The sequence below is a fragment of the Mauremys reevesii genome, linkage group 18 (assembly GCF_016161935.1).
Source record: "Mauremys reevesii isolate NIE-2019 linkage group 18, ASM1616193v1, whole genome shotgun sequence".
In the NCBI taxonomy this organism is placed as follows: Eukaryota; Metazoa; Chordata; order Testudines; family Geoemydidae; genus Mauremys; species Mauremys reevesii.
In genome coordinates, this window is record NC_052640.1 from 26,913,245 (window position 1) to 26,936,407 (window position 23,163).

Sequence of the window (23,163 nt, forward strand, 5' to 3'; positions counted from 1 at the left end):
CTTGTCTCTCTTGCTGTAAGATGAGCTATTCTTGGGGGCACGAAGGCCCTCCCCATGCCATGACTGGAAGATTCGCTCAAGCTGGGCATGATAAGAAGTTAGAATTGTAGCCATTCCCTTCCTCAGCTTACGGCTTCTGCCCCTTCCCTGCCATTTGCCTGGCACTTTCACATCCCTCTTCCAATAGGCAGCCCGTGAACCCTGACCAGCAGAGGGCTCTCTGCTCACCTTCCTGGCTGGGCAATGCTCATGTGCATTCTGTGGGAGCAACCAAGCAGGCCAGAAATAGCCAGGGAGGAACTCTGGGGCTCCTCCCCGATGCAAAAGGAGGGGTGGCCTTTTCACAGGAACTCAATGTTATTCAATGGACTTCACCCTGGAGAACAGGTGGGACTTTAATTTCAAAACAAGGACTCTCTCTTGTTGGTAGCTATGTTAAACAACAAATAGCTCAGCACAGCTATAATTAACTTGGCAGAACTCAATTTTTATTCTTTGGTCATTTCAATGGATAATTCTGATGTTTATTTTTAAGCCTTTTTTATTTTTATCCATCTAAATTTTCATACTTGCAGGAAACTGGGGTGGGGGGAATCAGACAGTGGGAGGAGTCAGACAATAATTATTTAATGACACTAGACACAGATTCAAAAAGTCAAAGCTTTATGATTGTGAATACATTTGTCAGCATCACATATCAAAATATAGAAAATATCCTTAAATCCAACTCTCATAATTTCTTAAGGAGCATTTTTCTTACGTTGCCTATCTGCACCTTTTGATGATTATCAGGGGACATATTTCCCCAGCAGTTTCTGTGTGCATGGTGAAATCAACATGTATTGACATTTTCCAGTGGAAATTGAATCCTTGCAAGCTTAGCTATGACCAAGGCACTGAATTTGTGAAGGTCAGCTGAATTCAAACAGCCCCAGATCCCTGGTACAAAGCTGCCCATTCCTCATAAGTTCTCAGCCAGTTGTTTCCTGTCAGTATCTTGTTCTGGATTGCACAGCTGCCCTCTGGCTGTAGTTGTGGATTGGCAAGGATCTGGAATGACACGAAACGACGGACTTCACAAGAAGCAGGATATGCTGAGCACCTAGAGGAGGTGCTGCTTTCCCAGTAATCACTGCCCTTTCCTAGAGATAACAATGCAGTCGTTACACCAGGCAGCACTTGAGAGCCATCCCTTTAATGAAATGTCCTGTTAACGTTTGTTACATACTGACCAGCCGCCAGCCCCCTGCTCGCTCTACGTTTACAGATGGGGAAAAAGAACAGGGTAAATTAAAATTAATAATTTATGAGTGACAGCAACAATTTACATCATTCAGGGAAGCACAGAAAACTGTTCCATAAACATTTTTCTTTTCAATTTCCTACCTGTTAGTTGACATTTGATTTTCTTCTAGTTTGTTTCATATAGACTCCCCAGTGTGATTTAAAAAGTGTCTCCAACAATTACCCAGCAGCTGAAAGAAAGAAACAGCAATGGGTCAGCTCATTTCTCCAGCTGGAAAGGAATTCAGGGGATTTTAACTAGCGCTTCATAATTGTTTCTCCACCAGAAATTGCTTTTAGGAAGCTCAGCTAATGAAGACCAAGCCATGCTGATCTGATGTGATGTTGCTTTGCCAGCTGCTGGGAGCCAGAGAGACCGCAACACATCTTGGAAGGCAAGTGAGAAAGAATCTAGGTGTAGGATCCACAAAGGGAAAGGAATCCACTGCAGCAAGAATCAGCTCTGTGCAGGAGATTATTCTGCCTGTCTCGAAGTGGTCATTAGATCTTCTAGTCTGATGTCCTGCACAAGACTGCCTCACCTGGAGCACCAGTTTCGGGGGAAGGGATAGCTCAGTGGTTTGAGCATTGGCCTGCTAAACCCAGGGTTGTAAATTCAATCCTTGAGGGAGCCATTTAGGGATCTGGGGCAAAAATCTGTCTGGGGATTGGTCCTGCTTTGAGCAGGGGGTTGGACTAGATGACCTCCTGAGGTCCCTTCCAACCCTGATAGTCTATGAAGACATGCCAGATAAATTCTCCCAGTACTTGTAGTGGAACAAACGTAACGGGTGTTCGCCACACTCCTGTCACTTCTAAATGCTGTATGGAGTCTTGGAGTGAGGGTCAGGGTAATGATTCACCTATTTGAAATATGGAAAGGATTGGGGTTGGAAGTACTGTTGGAACGTATTCTCTACATCCCCTGCTGGGGATGACTCCCTGGGACAGGTGAATGAACTCTCCCATCCCTTCCTGCTAAGACTGTGATGCAGACCAGCCAGACATTTTCCTATTAGATTTTTAAAAGAATCAGAAACTAGAGCTGGCCAGGAAACCACATTTTAATTCCATGCAGATTCTCTCAGTGATGCCCTATGGGTTTGTTTCTGTCCCTTCTGGCACCAGCTTTTCCTGTGCTTTGCAAAGCAAAGAAATCCCATCCGTCCAGAGGAGCCCAGTCCCTTTGGTCCCAGACCGCACATTCTTGGGTTCTGCTCCTTCCTTGGCAGGGAGGGAAGGGAAGCTCCTTTCACTCCTTAGCGTTTCTAGGAGCCAAGGTGTCCCAGGCCCTTCACCTCTCACTAGTGTGCAGATGAGAAGGAGGGAAGCTGTGTATGTGGGTACCTGGATCCCTGCCTCCAACACAACCCAAAGCAGTTCTGAATCCCTGGGAGGATTCCTGGCAGTCATATGTTGCTGCTACAATTTGATTCGCACCGCAGCAGATGCTCAGGCAGTCTCGCTCCCAGCAGTTGGGACCTGCTATGGAGATTTGATTATTTATTTAGTGCCAAATGATGGCTTTTTGTTTAGCAAGGGGAAGGAGAAGATGCCCTGTGAATTCAGACATGGGGCGGGGAGAGCAGCACAAAGCAGTGCTGTTCCCCTTGGTGGGGATGTCAGGATTGTGGCACTACGGTGTCTAGAAACACACCTGACCCCACAGAAGACCCTGGTCTCCAGTGTTGCTGGGAACAGAATGGGACTAGAGGTGAACATTGGACATTGCCATGGAGAATTCTGACCAGATCTCCTTGCTCCCCAGCAGAGGTGGGCGCACATCCTGTTGTCCGTACAGGGTGTGTCTGTGGTGTACTGTCTCCCCGAGGGGGAGGTCTCTCTCAGCAGAGCCCCAGCTCTCTCCTCCCACCACTAGCTCGTTCACATTATTTTGCCTCACAAACTTGCCCCGTTGGCAGGTTGAATCTCATTTTCCTATTTCATATGGCGATCTCTCCTTGCAGCAAGTCTCCTCTGAAAATGGCACTGGTGTGCGCCTGATGCCCTGTCCTTCCAAAGCAGCACTGAAGAAGCTAGACATGAGTGGATGTAAGATCAGTTCCTGCGGGGCCTTACCAGGCCCCTCCTGCAACTCTAGGACTAGTGTAGCCCATTGTCATGCAGGGTGTAAGGGTGCGAACAATGATCCAGACTGGGTAAATATGATAATAATGGCACCCTGAGTAGGCTGCTGGCTAGCACCATGCATTGTGAGGAGCTGGTGACATCATCTAAAAGGCTGAACTGGCCAATCAAAACAAGCTTGGGAGGGACAATAATTGTCCCCAGCCAGACTCTAGTTGGAGTGAATGTTGCAGTAAACGTTGTGAGACACTGTCCTAAACTCAGCATTTGTGGGGCTTGACTTGACCTCCCCCTGTTGTAAATCAGGAATAGCTGAAGTCAAAGGAGTCACCCCAGGGTGAGAGGAGAACCCAGCCCCCATGAGAAGAGATGGAGTCCTCTGACCAAGAAGGGGAAGAGCATCTTTGAACTCCAACTTGCCAACCTAATGAGGAGGACTTTAAACTAGGTTCAATGGGGACAAGTGCCAAAAGCCCACTGGTAAGTACAAAAAAAGATGACTTTAATAGGGTTAAATTTTGGGAGAGGACAGGGAAAATTACAATAGGGTCAAAGAAGCAACAAGATGGAAATCAGTGGGGGAATCCAATCACTATATCAGATGTCTGTACACAAATGCAAGGAGTATGGGGAGAAATAGCTGGAAGTGTTAGTACATAAGCAAAATTATTATTTAATTGGCATCACAGAGACTTGGTGCAATACGGATATAGAGAGGTATAGCTTCTACTACTGGTAGAGGGGGGTATAGCTTGTTCAGAAAGGACAGGCAGGGGGAAAGGGAAGAAGAGGTCTTGCGTTATACATAAAGGATATATACACTTGTTCTGAGCTCCAGAAGGATGTGAGAGGCAGACCAGTTGAGTCTTTGGATAAAGATAAAAGGGCTAAAAATAGGGGTGATGTCATAGTGTGTGGGGGGGTCTCCAATATACCAACAAATCAAGAAGAGGTGGATGAGACATGTCTAAAACAACAGAAATATCCAAAACATAGGACCTGGTAGTAATGAGGGACTTCAGCTACCCAGAGATCTGTTGGGAAAGTAATACGGCAAAACACAAAATCTCCAGTAACTTATTGGAATGCATCAGGGATAACTTTTTGTTCCAGAAAGTGGAGGAAATAACCAGGGGGACAGACATTTTAGATGTAATTCTGACCAACAGGCAGGAATTGGAAGCCAATCTGAAGGTGAAAGGCAATTTGGGTGACAGTGATCATAAAATGATAGATTTCATGAGCCTAAGGAAAAGGAAGGAGTGAGAGCAGTGGAATAAGGATAATGGACTTCAAAAAAAGACGAGTTTAACAAGCTCAGAGAAATGGTAGTTGAGGTCCCAAGGGAAGAAAATCTAAGGGGAAAAATGAGTTCAGGAGAGCTTGTCGCAAGGAGACAATATTAAAGGAACAACTGCAAACTATTCCAATACAAAGGAAAGATAGGAAGAATATTAAGAGGCCAATATGTTTCCATCAATTTAATGATATGAAAATCCAAACGAATCCTACAAAAAAATGGAAACATGGTCAAATTGATAAGGAGGAGCACAAAAGAACAGCACAATTATGTAGGGACAAAATTAGAAAGGCTAAAGCACAAAATGAGTTATATCTGACCAGAGACATTAAAGAACCTCTTCTTATTGCCTTTTAACACATTAGGAGCAAAAGAAAGATGAAGGAAAGTGTAGGTCCTCTATTTAGCAGGGAAGGAGAGCTAATAACTGATGACATCAAGAAAGCTGAGATACTTAATGCCTATTTTGGTTCAGTCTTCACTAAAAAGCTTAATGATGGCCAGATGCTCAACACAATTAATATTGACAACTAGGGGGAAGGAATGCATGTCAAAATAGGGAAAACAGGTTAAAGAATATTTAGATAAATTTGATGTATTCAAGTCATCAGGCCTTGATGAAACTCATCCTTGGGTACTTAAGGAACTAGCTGAACAGGGGCGGCTCCAGGCCCCAGCACGCCAAGCACGTGCTTGGGGCAGCATGCCGCGGGGAGCTCTCTGCCGGTCGCCGGGAGGGCGGCAGGCGGCTCCGGTGGACCTCCCGCAGGCGTCCCTGCGGAGGGTCCGCTGGTCCTGCGGCTTCGGTGGAGCATCCGCAGGCACGTCTGCGGGAGGTCCACCGGAGCCGTGGGACTGGTGTGCCGCCATGCTTGGGGTGGCGAAATGGCTAGAGCCGCCCCTGTAGCTGAAGCAATCTTGGAGCACTTAGCAATTATTTTTGAGAACTCTTAGAGGACAGGAGAGGTCCCAGAAGACCGGCGAAGAGAAAACATAATACCTATCTCTAAAAAGGGGAACAAGGAAGACCAAGGGAATTACATACCAGTCAGCCTAATTTCAGTGTCTGGAAAGATACTGGAGCAAATCATTAATCAATGAATTTATAAGCACCTGGAGAATTGTAAGGTTATAAGGAATAGTCATTATGGATTTGTTAAGAACAAATCATGGAAAACCAACATAATTTCCTTCGTTGATAGGATTACTGACCTAGTGGATAGGGGAAGCAGTAGCTATGATAGTAAGGCTTTTGACACAGCTCTGCATGATATTCTCATAAGCAACTAGGGAAATGTGTTCTAGATGAATTAACTATAAGATGGGTGCACAACTGGTTGAAATACCGTACTCCAAGTGTAGTTATCAGTGGTTTGCTGTCAAGTTGGGAGAGCTGATCTAGTGCGGTGTCACAGGGATCAGTCCTCGGGCCAGTAGTAGTCAATGTTTTCATTAATAACTTGGATAATGGAGAAGAGAGTATATATAAAAAATTGCCGATGACACCAAGCTGGGAAGGGTTGCAAGCACTTTGGAGGATAGGTTTAAAATTCAATATGACCTTGACAAATTGGAGAATTGGCCTGAAATCAGCAAGATGAAATTCAGTAAAGACAAGTGCAAAGTACTTCACTTATGAAGCAAAAATGAAATGCACAACTACAAAATGGGGAATTACCTTCTAGACAGTTGTAATACTGAAAAGGATCTGGGGGTTATAATGGACGATAAACTGAATAGAAGTCTTCAGTGTAATGCGGCTGCAAAAAAAAGCTAATATGCTTGTGAGGTGTATTCACAGGAATTCTATATGTAAGGCACAGGAGGTAACTATCCCACTCTACTTGACCCTGGTGAGGCCTCAGTTCTGGGCACCACAATTTAGGAAGGGTGTGAATAAACTGGAAAGAGTTCAGAGGAGAGCAACACAAATTAGAAAAGGTTTAGAAAACTCGACCTATGAGGAAAGGTTGAAAAAACTGGGCATGTTTAGTCTTGAGAAAAGAAGTCTGAGGGCCAACCTGATAAATCTTCCAATCTGTGAAGAGCTGTTGTAAAGAGGATGGTGATCAATTGTTCTCCATGTCCCCTGAAGGTAGGACAAGAAATAACAGGATTAATCTTCAGGATTAAGGTTAGAATTTAGGGAAAACTTTCTAACTCAGGGTAGTTAAGCTCTGGAGTAGACTTCCAAGGGAGGCTGTGGAGTTCCCATCTGTCAGGGGTCCCTCCCAACTCTGGGGTACAGATGTGGGGACCTGCATGAAAGACCCCCTAAGCTTATTTCTACCAGCTTAGGTTACAAACTTTCCCAAGGCACAAATTCTTCCTTGTCCTTGGACGGTATTGCTGCCACAACTAGTGAGTTAGACAAAGATCAGGAAAAGGACCATTGGGAGTTCCTGTTTTTCCAAAATATTCCCCCAAGCCCCTTCACCCTCTTTCCTGGGGAGGCTTGAGAATAATAAACCAACCAAATAGGTAAACAAGGTGAGCACAGACCAGACTCTTTGGTTTTTAGGACACTAAAAACCAATCAGGTTCTTAAAAGCAGGTTATTTGAGCTTCTTAACCCCTTCCAGGTAAAGGAGGGATTTTATGCTACCCTTAGCTGTATGTTTGATGACATCTTTGGAAGCTTTTTAAAACAAGTTGGACAAACACTTGTGGGGATGGTCTAGGTTTACGTGATCCTGCCTCCGTGCAGGGGGACTGGACTTGATGACTTCTCGAGGTCCCTTCCTGCCCTACCGTTCTATGACTATTTCTTTCCCTTGATTTATTTAAAATGGGATCCTGTTTGTTTGGCAGGAATTGTGCTTTGTAGACCTCATGCTGCCAATTGCTCCTGCCTCTATGGCCTTGCAGATGTCTATGAATCTGGGGGAAATGAGTTCTCTTTTCCCAGGCACACATAGCGCTACAGAGCTGGACATGTGGGTGAGAACAGGGTGTATTTCTTTGTTTTACTAGTCACTGAAGTTGGACTCAGTGCACAGCAGCTGCCATGATCATTGCTTAAAATCATTATGGTTTGGATAACTGGGCCCACATCTGTTGCTTTCCAGCCTCCTACCACTTCCTCAGTCCTCCTGGAGTCTGAGTCCCGATGTCCGTGGTGGCATAGCGAATTCACTGGCTGTTTCTGTTAATGCTCTGGCTGAATTTCTTCTGGTGCCGCTGACTGGTGGTGAATCAAGATCTCCAAATGTTCCCTGACTTGTTTTGTATCAATATTTGTTAAAGGCAGGTTTTGAAAGCAGTTTGGTGTAGCTGCTTCTCTACTAGTTCAGAATAGACATTGTATAGTCATCGCTGCTTCAGGGCTAGGATGGTGTAGACATAGGAAATAAATACAATGAAAAATAGCACCCACCCAGCCAGATCCATGCTGTTGAGTTGAGTTTAAGACCTAGTATCACTTGGAGTCAAGGAATTACTAAAGCATACATTTAACTTCAGCGCCTGGTAAATCTCTAGAACAATTCATGGAGGAATCCGTGTGTCATCAGGACTGAGAGGTGGCACACAGAGCAGTCAAACAGGCTGAGTGTCTTTGCTGGATGAGAGAGATGTAGGACATCTCTAGTTTAACCTAGTTTAAAGCCCACCTAGTGGTGACCTGAGCCCTGAGGTAAGTGGGGAAGTGGGATACCAGGAGGAAACACAAGGAGGAAGGTGCAACAGTGGGGGCCTCCTGATTCATACTGAGAGAGCAGGGCAATCGACTAGTTATTTTAGGTGCATGTACATGATCACAAGAAGCCTGGGAAATAAGCAGGAAGAACTGGAAGTCCTGGCACAGGCACTATGATGTGATTGGAATAACAGACTTGGTGGGGTAGCTCACATGACTGGAGCACTGTCACGGATGGGTATAAACTGTTCAGGAAGGGCAGGGAGGGGGGTAAGGTGGAGGAGTTGCACTGTATGTAAGTGAGCGGTATGATTGCTCAGAGCTCCAGTATGAAACTGGAGAAAAGCCTGTTCAGAGTCTTTGTGTTAGGTTTAGAAGTGAGAGCAACAAGGGTGATGTTGTAGTGGGCGTGTGCTATAGAACACCGGACCAGGAGGATGAGGTAGACGAGGCTTTCTTTGGACAATTAACTGAAGTTACCAGAACATGGGCCCTGGTTCTAATGGGGGACTTCCATCACCCTGACATCTGCTGGGAGAGCAACACAGCAGTGCACAGACAATCCAGGAAGTTTTTGGAGAGTGCTGGGGACACTTCCTGGTGCAACTATGGAGGAACGAACCAGGGGCCATTCTCCTCTTGACCTGCTGCTTACAAACAGGGAAGAATTGGTAGGTGAAGTAGAAGTGGGTGACAACCTGGGCAGCAGTGACCATGGGATGGTTGAATTCAGGATCGTCACAAAAGGAAGAAAGGAGAGTAGCAAAATATGGACCCTGGACTTCAGAAAAGCAGATTTTGACTCCCTGAGGGAACTGATGGGCAGGATCCCCTGGGAGGCTAATATGAGGGGGAAAGGGGTCCAGGAAAGCAGTTTGTATTTTAAAGAACCCTTATTGAGGGCATAGGAACAAAGCATCCCGATGTGCAGAAAGAATAGCAAATATGGCAGGCGACCAGCTTGGCTTAACAGTGAAAACTTCTGTGAGCTTAAACACAAAAAGGAAGCTTACAAGAAGTGGAAACTTGGACAGATGACTAGGGAGGAGTAAAAAATATTGCTCGAGCATGCAGAGGTGTAATCAGGAAGGCCAAAACACAACTGGAGTTGCAGTTAGCAAGGGATGTGAAGGATAACGAGAAGAATTTCTACAGGTATGTTAGCAACCAAAAAAAAAAAAAGTCAGGGGAAGTGTGGGACCCTTACTGAAAGGAGGAGGCAACATAGTGACAGATGTGGAAAAAGCTGAAGTACTCAATGCTTTTTTTTTGCCTCGATCTTCACAGACAAGGTCATCTCCCAGACTGCTGCACTGGGCAACACAGTATGGGGAGGAGGTAATCAGCCCTCAGTGGTGAAAGAACAGGTTAAGGACTATTTAGAAAAGCTGGACATGCACAAGTCAATGGGTCCAGATCTAATGCATGCAAGGGTGCTCAGGGAGTTGTCTGATCTGATTTTGAGAGCAGAGGGCCATTATCTTTTTAAAAAAATGGGTGGGGGGGGAGGTCCTGATGATTGGAAAAAGGCAAATATAGTGCCCATCTTTAAAAAAGAGGAGAACCCGGGGAACTACAGACCAGTCAGCCTCACCTCAGTCCCTGGATAAATCATGGAGCAGGTCCTCAAGGAAACCATTTTGAAGCACTTGGAGGAGAGGAAGGTGATCAGGAATAGTCAACATGGATTCACCAAGGGCAAGGCATGCTGACCAACCTGATTGCCTGCTATGATGAGATAACTGGCTCTGTGGATATGGGGAAAGCAGTGGATGTGATATATCTTGACTTTAGCAAAGCTTTTGATACAGTCTCCTGCAGTATTCTTGCCAGCAAGTCTTCTGATCTAGGGTTACTCCCGGTTAGTAAAAGTCATGGGACGGTACGCGGGCAATAAATCATGGAAGTCGAAGCCCCGCCTCCCAGGGCTGACAGCCTGAGCTCTACTGCCGGGGCTGAAGTTGTGGAGGTCACGTCAAATCATGGAATCCGTGACCCACGTAACTGACTCAGCCTTAGTTATCAACCCTTCGACGCCATCCCCAAGGGAGACTTGAATATTCCAGTTCAAACTGGATTCCTCAGGAACAGGTAAGGGAAGGATTTTTGGATAAATAGCCTGGTTTTACACTGGCTCAGGACCATCTTCCTGATCCAGCAACTGGACAGGACCCCTGGAGGGCTCCAATCCTTAGGGTGGATTTGGAAAGACCGGACCTACTGAGGCCCCATAAGACTGAGTGCTTGTTCCAAGCTGAAGCTGTGATGGACTTGTGACCACAAGGAAACCCCTTGGGTGGGGATTTAAGGACTGCTCCTGCCAGAACCCACATTAGGGTGAACTCTGATAGGCTTATTAGCCTGTGAGTGGGTTCTTTGATTATTTTTAATAACATAGTCTGCGTGGTACTTTATAACAGTAGCAATTATGCCTGTGAACCGGCTCTGAAGAGAAAGCAATCAGGGGTCCTTGGGCAGCTTCTATGCTGGGAATAACACAGTGAAGGCAGGGAACTGTGCAGCCTGGAAACACCTTGATCAGAAGGGAAGGAGACATGGGCCTCCACCTGAAAGGCAACGGCTGGGGTGCCGGAAGCCGGCGAGTGGGTGCCCTTGCTAGACCAGCGAGGGGAGATACAGGTGCAGGTGCCCCGACCTGTGACAGAGAGAGAGAGAAATATTGTCTTCTGCTTAAATACCACCGGCTTAAAAAAATAAAAATCAAAATTGTTATCAAAGAAGCAAGTGATTTAAAAGCGTGGAAGGCAAGTCATTCACTAACGTCCATAGCGGGTAATAAATCAATGAACTGTACTTCCTCTTGAAGCTAAAGCACAGGAACAATGGGACTGGTGATAGCACAAAACCCAAGCTGCTCACGCAGAAAGAGATGCCAAAGTTTTCCTCTCCTGCCAATAATTGCAGAAGGCACCGCTGAATAGCCTGCCGCACTCCAGGGACATCATCCAAGCTTGAAAGGGTTTGCAGTGTCATCTCTCTGAGCGTAATGGGGAATTACGTGAATAGGTTTGGCTGAGTTTGAAAAGTAATAGCTTTGTTACAAGCAGTTAGGATCAATGGCTGCTCATCAGCGTCAGGAGTGTCTCTCGACGGTTGCTAACAAGGAATTGCTGGTTCATTCTCGAGGGGACCCAGGCAATCAACGCAATTATTTCCCTTCTAAAATAAATGAAAATAAACAAAAGTAGAAATTAAAACAATCCAGGGTGCCTGATTGTATGAATTATGCCAGTTGCCTAATGCTTCCAAGCAGTGATCCTCTCTGTGGGTTGGGAATGAGCTGTCCTGTCTCGATCTTTTGCACTGAAAGGCCACACAGAATGGTGATAGGTGCTCGGCGTGTGAGTTCATTACAGCTGCACAGGAGGGAGCATGGCCGACTGGAACTGCCCGTTGCTTTTTGTGACCAGGATTCGCGTCCTGCCTGCAGCGCTGGACAGACACCTTCTCAGAGTGGTGATTAGCTGCAGCCGGCAGGGAGCTGAACAGGCCCTAAGAATAGCTTGAGTGGAAAATGTCAATAAAGCAACTCTGCTAAGAGAGATGATCATTCTTGTTTGGGGCAAAATCCTGCCCTGGCTTGCCTGGGTCTGCTGAGGGGAAAGACAGCCAGGAGCTGCTTCTCACTCTAGAGCAGGGAAGGGCAGGTTCCCAGCAGTCTTCTGTGTGCTCAGCTCTGGGTTTGGGACCAGATTCGTCAAAGGTCAGAGAGCAAGCAAGAGTCAATGATTCTCTAGCCCCAGGGTTAGGGTTCCCCCTGGGAGGTGGGAGAGTCCGGATCAAGTCTCTGTTCAAACGAGTGTTTACAACATTGGATTAGGTCCAGCAGGAGAGATTGCGAGGCCCAGCCGAGAATACCCCATAGCCTGGTGGTTAGGGCATTGATGAGAGAGGCCTAGGTAGTCTTTGCTCTAAATCAGACAGCAGGGATGTGAAAAGAACTCTCCCGTATCCTGATGGGTGCCCCAACCACTGGGCTATTGAGTATCCTGGAGACACACTTGGCTTTTATGCGAATGAAGCATGCTCTGCACAGGCAAGATAGTGGTGGGATTGCCTAGGGTGAGAATTTCCCCAGGACTTAAGGCTGAGCCAGGGCTGTAGGCAGCCCATTAACTGTGGAGAGGCATCAGGACTTAGGTGCCTTTGTGCACGCCCACTGGAGGAAACTGAGGCACTTAGAGGACTTTAGGTGCCTCCAAGGTTGGGCACCAGCCGAACAGGGGTTTTGAGAATGTTGGACTTAGGTGGCAGCCTAAGTACATTTGTGAAATCGGCCCATTGAACTGAATGGGAGTTCGATGCCTTGGTGTTTTGAAAATCCCACTACCTGCTTATCTGCATCTTTAAATGCGGAAATATCTTTGAAAATCTGGCTCCTAGTGCCCGTGCCTAGCACTCCAGTGCCCCAAGGGCACACGGCTAGCGGCCTTGAGGGTGTGGCCAGGGCCACCGCCCCTCTGTGCAGGCTGCCGAGTGCAACATGAAAACGGGAATACGAACATTAACATGAACTCAGCTGACAAGCACATTGCTCTGCGAACCTCCTCCCCCTGGGCAGGCAGGGCAGCTCAGGGGCCCTCCCCCGCAGTTGCGAGGGTGAAATCCTGGCCCCACTGGAGTCTTTTGAATGGGGCCCGGATTTTCCCCTTAGTGTGCATGGCTATCAGAAGGGCAGGAATTGCCCTGACTTTTCTGTTGATTCAATTATGGGGCAATACAGAATAGCGCATGCCAGTAAAGATGGAGATGCCAGGGGTAGGGTAGCACGTGATGCACTTTAATGTTTGCAGTTCCTGACCTCTGAGTGCTTAAACAGTACGGCCTCATGTGTATCATAATGCACATGTGTACCGGGGCCCGACTTAAGGTTGCCAGGGTAACCTTAAATCTGTCATTTCCTACTTTTCAAGGGATTGAATCTGCAACCTTAATAATTTTGACAGGCTTTTTTTGTCTATATAATGTAAACTTCTCCAGAATTAAGATTCCAGGAAGATTCCATTCAAGCCCTATTTTTAACCTCGCTCCCTAATTGGCTTGGCCTGAAGATTGTTGGTGTACTCTGGAGGCTAATTAGAATTTTCCTGCAAAGTCTGACTAAAACTGGTCAAATTGTTTTTGAGTTCTAGGTCAGAAAAAATTATCCTGATTTGAAATTGCCACTTCTCATGTTTCCTTGTGTCCCCCTCTTGCTGAAAAATGGCTTGTTACTAACCGTTCACATTTCCCCCAGAGCTAAATCCCTTTGACAGCCCATGCCTAGGCTGTATTTGCGGAAGAGAGGTGGTAATTAGGCACAGTTATTTATGATAATTTCATCTAATTGGTAGTGTGTGCAAGAGAAGCTTCCCACTGGTGGCTGTTGGCAGCTTAGAGAAAATAACACTTATGAAAAGCTCCTAATCTGCTCATTGTCCCCATATTTTTTTAAGGAGATTAAGAAGCAAAAATACTGTTAATTTTAAATTAAAATTGCTCCCATGGATTTACATCAAGGACCATTGGAGTTTAAAAAATGTAAGCAAGGTCTGTAGATGGAAGGTAAGAGGCAAAGTGCTGGTGACTCAGGGTGATAATGGGTGTGCTATTTGTGAGTGGTGGAACAGGCAGTTCAAGGCCCCCCCCAAGCTAGGGGCCCACCCCCTCAACCGAGGGGGGAGGAGCCATTTGACCCAGGCTGGGAGTGAGTACTGGGGACAACGAATGGAAAAAGAGGGATGGAAGTGAAGGTTAAAGGTTAAAAGTCAGGGATCCAGAGGAGGACTGAGTAAGGAACCCTCTAATTATGGGTGTATGAATTGAAAGCTGGTCTGTGGCTGGGTGTTCTGGTGGTAGGGGATGGGTGTTGGTGTTGGGTGACAGCTGGTATCCCTGTTGGAAAAGGGGTTGATTTGGGGTGTGTGTGTGTGTGTGTAAGAGTTTCTAGTCTACCGGTTGTTAAGTTTGAGGTATGCATCTTAGCAGAGATTGCCCAGGATCACTGCACCTTTTGACCCCTCTGTGGTCTCGCTCTGCAAGCTCCTGCACAGGTGACAGGTCCTGTGCCTTCACCCCTCCCAGGGTGGAAGCCTGTGATGTCTCCGGCTCCTAGGTTGTGTCCAGGCCGCAGCACCGTGGGTACCACCCGGGATTGCTCAGCAGGCCTGGCTGGGTTTGTCTCCTGTCAGTTCTTCCTTCAGGAGCTGTGACCCAAACGGTTCCCTTTCCTGTACCTGCCACTAATCCCTGGCGCTCACCTAGAGCAAACCACCACAACCATCTAACAAACAAATGGACAGATGCTAGTCATGCATTACAAGCAACTCCCACGTCCTTCACACCAGTTATAAGGGGAGGGGGCCCGCGGCCAGACTCTCCAGCCATGCTCCCCATTGGGGTGGGCCCACAGCTGGGCCATCCAGCCACATTTACCGTGGGGCTAGGCCCATGTCTGGGCTCTCCAGCCATGCTCCCCCCTGGGGACAGACCCAGATGTGGGCCATCCAGTCCTGTTCCCCCTGTGGGGACAGGCCATACCCGGGCCCTCCCGTCGCACTCCCTGTGGGGATGGGGCTCAGTCTAGCTGCACTCTGCAGAGCAGAAGAGAAAACTGAGGAAAGTCTTCCTGGATGAGCAGTCTTCATCTCAGACATGACTTGTTTTGTTCTGCATTTACCCGTTCATTGTGGCCAATGGTAATGCAATGTACACGCCTCCAGGTGCCTCCCACACATCTTCCCTTGTAGATTTTACCCTTCTGTATGAGCCTTGGTGTTCCCGGTACATGGTCATTAGACTACGCTGCCTGGGCTTGTTTATCATTGTGACAGAGTGCTGGGATTCAGTACTCTGGTCACCATGTAACCGGTGTGACGGGGCAAGGCCAGATGGCTACAGTACAGTAGCAAGGAACAGGTATGTTAGCCCCAGGCTAAACAAATCCCTAGGACCATGGTAACCAAATGGCAGTTGCTCCAGGTTAATCAAGACACCTGGGGCCAATTAAGATCTTTCTAGAAGGCAGTGGAGACAGCTACATTGATTGGGCCACCTGAAGCCAATCAAGGGCTGGCTGGAACTAGTTAAAAGCCTCCCAGTTAGTCAGTGAGATTCGCGTGCGAGGAGCTGGGAGCAAGAGGCGCAAGGAGCTGAGAGTGAGAGGCTGTGCTGCTGGAGGACTGAGGAGTACAAGCGTTATCAGACACCAGGAGGAAGGTCCTGTGGTGAGGATAAAGAAGGTGTTTGGAGGAGGCCATGGGGAAGTAGCCCAGGGAGGTGTAGCTGTTCCAGGAGGCACTCTAGACAGCTGTGATCCACAGGGCCCTGGGCTGGAACCCAGAGTAGAAGACGGGCCCGGGTTCCCCCCCAAACCTCCCAGCTCCTGATCGAACACAGGAGGAGTTGACCCAGACTGTGGGTTCCACCAGAGGAGAAGATCACTGAGGTGAGCAAATCCTCCAATAAGCACAGGACCCACCAAGGCAGAGGAGGAACTTTGTCACACCGGTTAGCGCCCAGGGAGACCTGGTTAAGGAGAGGAGTGCCTGACTACCAGCCCAGATGGGGGCTGCAGAGCTGTGAGCCCGTTAACGGGATAAAAGAGCACAAGAAGGAAGGGGGAGAAACAGAAGGGAAGGAAAGGCTAGTAGGGCTGGCAAAAGGAGTTTTCTTTCTTCCCCCTCCTTTGGAGAGGCAGTAGTAAAAACTGGAGGCCATTGTAAATACTGTGACTGCACTAGTATGTAGAAGGTGGTGGAGTGAAGCACTGTCAATAAACCGCCTGGTGACCTACGTGAGAGAAGGTCTCTGAGCAGTCTGCGCAAAGCAAAGAGGAAGGGAGCTGGGGATGCGCCGTCACAATCACCAAAGCCATTCTGCTACCAGAGCATTGTGTTTTCACACAACGCACAATCAATCTGTGGAACTCCTTGCCAGAGGACGTTGTGAAGGCCGAGACTATAACAGAGTTCAAAAAAGAACTAGATAAATTCATGGAGGATAGGTCCATTAATGGCTATTAGCCAGGATGAGCCAGGATGGTGTTGCTAGCCTGTTTGCTACAAGCTGGGAATGGGCGCCAGGGGATGGATCACCTGATTACCGGTTCCGTTCATTCCTTCTGGGGCACCTTGCATTGGCCACTGTTGGAAGACAGGATACTGGGCTAGATGGACCTTTGGTCTGACCCAGTATGGCCATTCTTATGGTCTGCTTTATTACTAATAGTTCTGCTCTGGTGTATTGCGTGGGGACTGGATTGACTCTGAGCAGTCTGTGGTGTCAAGTTCCAAATCTTCCCACAGAGATGCTGGAGTGAAACATAATCTTATTTTAGAGCTGGAGATTCTTTTTGCCAAAGGTGCAGATCAGGTTTGCAGTGACACCCAGGGCTGCTTGGGTTTGGCTAAAACTACTTTTGGCATTAGGATCTTTGCTTGTTTGCTGCATTTCTGGGGTATATCTACACTATAAAATTAGGTTGAATTTATAGAAGTTGGTGTTTTAGAAATCGTTTTTATACAGTCGATTGTGTGTGTCCCCACACAAAATACTCTAAGTTCATTAAGTCAGCGGACTGCGTCCACAGTACTGAGGCTAGTGTCGATTTCCGGAGCGTTGCACTGTGGGTAGCTGTGAGTAGCTATCCCACAGTTCCTGCAGTCTCCGCTGCCCATTGGGATTCTGGGTTGAGATCCCAATGCCTGATAGGGCAAAAACAGTGTCGCGGGTGGTTCTGGGTACATGTCTTCAGGCCCCTCTCTCCCTCCCTCCCTCCCTCCATGAAAGCAACAGCAGACAATCGTTTCGCACCTTTTTTCCTGGGTTACCTGAGCAGACGCCATACCACGGCAAGCATGGAGCCTGCTCAGCTCACCGTCACCGTATGTCTCCTGGGTGCTGGCAGACATGGGACTGCATTGCTACACAGCAGCAGCTCATTGCCTTTTGGCAGCAGATGGTGCATTGGTAGCCATCGTCGTCATATTCCTGGGTGCTCTTTTATCCGACCTCGGTGAGATCAGACATGGGAGTGACTCAGCCAGGTCATTCCCATCTTCTGGCAAGCAACCAGGAGATGATGATGGCTAGCAATCGTAATACAGCATCTTCTGCTGAGCACTCAGGGTTTTGAGTTCAATCCTTGAGGGGGCCATTCTGTGTGACAGTTGTTTGTGTTTCTCCTTGATGCAAAGCCACCCCTTTTGTTGATTTTAATTCCCTGTAAGCCATGTCGTCAGTCGTCCCTCCCTCCGTCAGAGCAACAGCAGACAATTGTTTCACGCAAAACCAGGCGAGAAGGTGACGACAGCGCGGTGACGAGAGGGACATGGTCATAGACTTCTCACAAAGTATGGGCCGGGCAATGTGCCCCGGCAATGTGCACATCATGCTGATGAGCTCGCAAACACGCTGGCCAAACAGGAAATGAAATTCAAAAGTTCGCAGGCCTTTTCCTGTCTACCTGGCCAGTGCATCTGAGTTGAGAGCGCTGTCCAAAGCGGTCACAATGGAGCACTCTGGGATAGATCCTGGAGGCCAATACCGTTGAATTGCGTCCACACTACCCCAAATTCAACCCGGTTAGGCCGATTTCAGCGCTAATCCCCTTGTCATAGGTGGAGTAAAGAAATTGATTTAAAGAGCCCTTTAAGTCGAAAAAAAGGGCTTTGTCATGTGGACGGGTTTAAATCGAGGTAACGCTGCTAAATTTGACCTAGAGTCATAGTGCAGACCAGGCCTGGGTATCTGATAATAGGGGATGTCATTTCTGAGCAGCTAATTAATATGAATTCAATGGTCATGTGGAAATTCCCCATGTTCATTTGTGGGATTTGGATTCAGGCTAAAAGAGGGTTGGTTCCCAACTGCCAAGCCCAGTGCAGTCAGTTCTGCTGTCCTTTGCTAGCTCTCTCCGGGCAGGGAGACTGGGGTTTTCTTTTACTATTTTACAGAAAAAGATGGAGCCTTGAAAAATTTATGTGAAGCACTTGGAAGAAAAATACAAACTTCTTCTGTATTTTGATGACACGCGAGCCCTCTATTAGTGTTTGTAAACTCTTTTCGACACTAGCACTTCATGGAAACTTTGATTTCAGTGGTTGAATGAAGCTTGAATCTTTCTCTACCTGCTAGTTCTGTCTCCTTCCCTTACTTAAAAAAACATTTTGGATTTGTCTTTGCTGGCACCTTTCAAATGTCAGCAGTTACGAGACTAACATGGGATGCAAAGCTTTGTGCAAACTGTCTTTTAAAGAGCTGGGGCACATAAATTTAAAGGCATGATATAATCTAGGAGGAATCCATCAGCCATGGGAGCCCCTTGCATGAAGTGTATTGAGAACTAAACACAATATGAGAAGAAGGAAAATTGCTTTTTCGTTTTTGAATTTTTACTCACTTACCAGCAATATTTACCAGTCGCAGGCAGAATCTATTTTTCATTTCCAGGAGAGATGGAAGAACACTGGGACCACTCATCTTGTCACCAGATGAAATGTCGAGTGCTGCCAGGTCATTGTGATATTAATGATACACTTGTAATCCATTTCACCAGGGAGGGACGCGTACAGGGAAGTCAGACATTTGCCCATCGTTCGCACATTGTAATAGAAGGGAAGTAGCACTTCTGAAATCCCAGGAAATTGCAGCTCCCTCAGTCTGTCATTTACTCCTTTATGTTAACATCTCAGGGCTGCAATCAGCTTCTGTCCTCGGCATGTTCAGGCTTTATTTGGTATGATGGAATTAGTGAATGGAAAGCCAGGGCCAATCAGTGCATGTTCACATTGCCATTGCTTCCTTCTTTTAATAAGATTGGAAAAGCAAAGTGAGCAGCTGCTACAACTTCCCTCTGTCACACGCACTGCGGCCCTCACCTGTGTCTTTGACAGGTTGGATATAAACAGCCCTGGGAATCCTGGAACCTGGAGGATCCTCCCAACACCTGCACTGGGAATGAGCAGTGACCAGAGATAGGTGCCACCTGGCTGCAAAAAAGAAGCCCTATAAGATATTTTCTGGACCAAGTAATAAACCTTCCCCTGTAGCCGGGTGGCCACCCGCTGCTGCCCTGCAGGGCTTGAAATCAGCCCTGGGAGAGGGCTGAGGCTGCGAGAGGGCTGCTGCTAGGAAAAGCAGCAAGCCTCGGCTGATTGGGGCCACAGATGCAGCCATGCCCCAGTCAGGGCCCAGCTGGCCCTCATAAGAGGGCAGTCAGCCAGGACCAACCACTCTCTCTCTAGACGTAGAGAGGGATGGGCCTGGCTGCTAGAAGCTAAGCAGGGTACTAGGACTGGAGCAGGGCTGGGGAAAGGCTGCAGGAACTGGGGAGATCTGGCCTAGAAACCCTCCCCAGGCTGCAGGCCTTGTTAAAGGCCAAGAAGGGTACTGGGGTTTCAGGGAGCAGCCAAAGGGTAGGCAGAGGCAGCAGGTCCAACCCCCCCTTGCCTATGATGAGTGGCATTTACACTGCAGTCTGCCCCAGTGAACGGGGGCTAGTTGATGACTGGCAGTGGCCATAGACTGAAGTGAGGTGGGGATAGAGGGGATTGGGGGTTCCCCAGGGAGGGGAAACCCAGATCTGCGGGGGTACTGCCAGGGGACAGCACTCCGGCCTGAAAGGGGCATCGGGGTCCAGGAGGGACTCGGGCCCAGCAGCAAGCGGGACACCGTCCTGCAGAGGGCGCTCTGGAGGCTGGAAACACTAATTCCCTGGATGAGCAGCAGGAGGCGCTGCAGCGGTGAGTTCTGCCCCATTACAATCCCCCAGTGGCAGAAAGGGAGCCAGCTCTCAGAGCAGAGAAATGGGGGCCAAATAGGGGTGAGGGATTTCCAGCGGGTACAATTCACCCTCCGCTTGTGAGCCACACCCACTCAGACTCCGCCCTTCCCGCTGTGAGTAGGAAGGTCTGGGGGCTGGGCTGGAGAAAGGGGGGAAACACTGCTCCCCCCCGCCCACGGTCATCACCCTGGCGTGGTATCTGAGTGACAGCACTTTGGAGCAAGACAGCCTGACGGAGCTGTCCCAGGGCGGAGCTGATTGCTCTCAATGGTGCAGAAAGGCCTACAAGGGAAAAAAGATGCACTTGCCGATTGGTGCTGTTCCCAAATCTCACGACGGCATTGCTGCAAGTTGGGGTCTTACCCTCAACGCCGCGGTTTTGCCAGCTGTAAAGGGAGCAGGGGGCCTCGGGTAGGAGATGCTCCCTGTGCCCAAACAAGGGCCGGAGGCTGAGACAGCATCCTGCCAGTCCCGCCAGCTGTGGCGTGACATCAGCAAGTGCGCAGCCTGTGATGGACAAGGGAACTCCGTGGGAGGCTGGGGAGGTGCCAGGCCTGGCAGAGGGGACTGAAGCTCGGGTGCTTGTCACAGAGTTGGGACACAAGCCGGCTGTGCATTCCTGAGGGGGCTGCACGTGGGCAGCTTTGACAGTGGCCCCTGCTGCAAGGACCCCGAGAGGCACCCACACGAGCACAGAACAGCACTTGGCTTGCTGGGGCAGAGCCACAGGGGCAGTAGCACTCACCCAGCATTACCCAGAGGCTGGTAAGGCCCATGGAGCAGGTACCGAGACGGGGAGACACTGGGGAACAAGAGCCGAGAGCAGGGGACATGGGTACTCGGCCGTACAGCACCCACTCACCCAGCTCCATGACTAGTCGCCATCTGCTCAGTGGGGCAGTCCCCTCCACAGTGCTCATCCTGGTGCACTCGCTAGCGACTTCTTGCTTTCCGAGTTTTGCCTTGGGGCCCTGCTAGGGTGACCAGATGTCCCGATTTTATAGGGACAGTCCCGATTTTTGAGTCTTTTTCTCCTATAGGCTCCTATTACCCCCCACCCCCATCCTGATTTTTCACACTTGCTGTCTGGTCACCCTCGGCCCTGCGGCCCACTGCATGGCTCCCGTTCCCAGTCCTTTGGCCTGCGGAGGCTCTGCACTCACCACTTCCCTTCGTGGTGTGTTCTGGGGAGAGCAAACATCCAGTCCGAGTGCCGGGGTTCCCCACAGCCCCCAAGCTGGAGACCAGGGGGTTGGTTCAGACCCTGCCTAGGCGAGTGCCAATCTGCGAGGCAGCCGAGCGATCTTGGCCGATGATGGAACGAACTGGGATTGGGGCTAGAGTTGTTTGAAAGTCACAGGAGGGGCAGGGTGGGAGCTGGCATTGCTGAGAGGCCTGTGCCGAGCAGGGGGCACTGGCTGGGTGCAGTGGGGCACTCCGCACTCAGGTATGGCTGAGTTCCTCCTTCCCCCCAGTAACTCCTAGAGAGCCTGGCTGTGCCATTTGTTTTTAGTTGTGTGGCACAGCGACTCCTGCTTGTGTGTTTCTCCTTAGGGCAGGTCTATACTTACGTGCCGGGTCGACGCGTAGCGTTCGACTTCTCGGAGTTCGAACTATCGCGTCTAATCAAGACGCGATAGTTCGAACTCCGAACGTGCTCCCGTCGACTCCGGAACTCCACCACCGCAAATGGCGGTGGTGGAGTCGACATGGGGAGCCACGGACTTCGATCCCGCGGCGTCAGGATGGGTAAGTCAGTCGAACTAAGGTAGTTCGACTTCAGCTACGCAATTCGCGTAGCTGAAGTCGCGTACCTTAGTTCAACCCCACCCCCCCAGTGTAGACCAGGCCTTAGTGTCACAAGCTGCCTTTAATTAGGCCCATCCTGGTTTCCTTGGGAGGCCTGGCTCTGGTCTCACATAAATTTTACACCAGTGTCACTCCAGTGGCTTCAGGGATTAATGAAATGTCCTGCATTACATGGATGCAAGAGGAAAGCGAGGCTCTGCTTCCTTGGCTCGGTGTGTATGGTGGAGCTGGACTGCACTTTCCATCCATGGACTCAATCGACTGGGGGCACTAGGCTCTACAAACCATTTTTGCTCCTGCTAGAATATCTGCCTGGAGAGGCCGGATCTGCTGGGACTGGTGCCATCCAGAGTAGCTGGTCCCCTAGGCCTGCCCCCCAGCCCATGCAGATTCCTGTCTGCACTGTGCACCACTAGAGAGGCTCCAATCCGGTTCCAGGTGTGGTGCTGCAGAGGCAGCAAACCCCATTCTGTGCTGGCCAGCAGGACCCATCGCGCAGGCTCCTTGAGAATGTACATGAACGGAGGCTCCAGTTCTCTTTTTTTACTAGTGTGGAAGCAGGGAAATAATTAACAAGGATTTGAAGGGGATTTTAATGCATGTCAGTCAGTTAGCAAGAGTCAGGCCATACTGTAACCCTAATGACGTGAGACTTGTAGAAGCAAGGATAGTGCGAGGCGAGAGGACAAGAACTGTGTACAAAGTTATTATGACCTTGTAACTGATAACCAAATATGCAGGCTTGCTTTTCTTAGGAGTGAGACAAATAAGATAGCAGAATGGCTTATGTATAAACAAAATGTAGTGTTGCTCTTTATTGTCTGTATTATTGCTAGTTATTGTCTGTAACAAAAGTATAAAGGCTTGCTGTAATTGTTTACCAGTTGAGAGACCTGTCCAGGACTGAGGCAACCCTGTGTCCTATGGCACTCTCTCCCTCCATTGTAATTACTGGAGAAATAATAAAGTATTTGATTTCACAGACTGTGAAATCTGGTCTCCTCCATGAAATCTGGTCTTTTGTATACTTTTACCCTATACGATACAATACTATGGGGTAAAAGTATACAAATGTTCTCAAACTGGGGGTCTCAATCCAAAAGGGGGCCACAAGCCTATTGTAGGGGGGTTGCAGTATTGCCATGCTAATTTCTGTGCTGCCTTCAGAGCTGGGTGGCCTGAGACCAGCGGCTGCTGGCCAGCAGCAGTGCAGAAGGGTGGCAATACCTCAACCCCCACCACCACCCGCCAATAGAGAAA

At 48.7% G+C, this 23,163-nt stretch overlaps 1 long non-coding RNA gene across 1 annotated transcript; it reads right to left on the reverse strand.

The window, feature by feature from the left end:
• Positions 1-646: 646 nt before the first annotated feature.
• LOC120385880 lies at positions 647-1,476 on the reverse strand. The gene is made up of 2 exons (XR_005589398.1): positions 1,387-1,476; positions 647-1,050 (listed from the first exon to the last, which is right to left on the reverse strand). It is a non-coding gene; the product is annotated as an uncharacterized LOC120385880 (long non-coding RNA).
• Between the last annotated feature and the right edge of the window lie 21,687 nt (positions 1,477-23,163).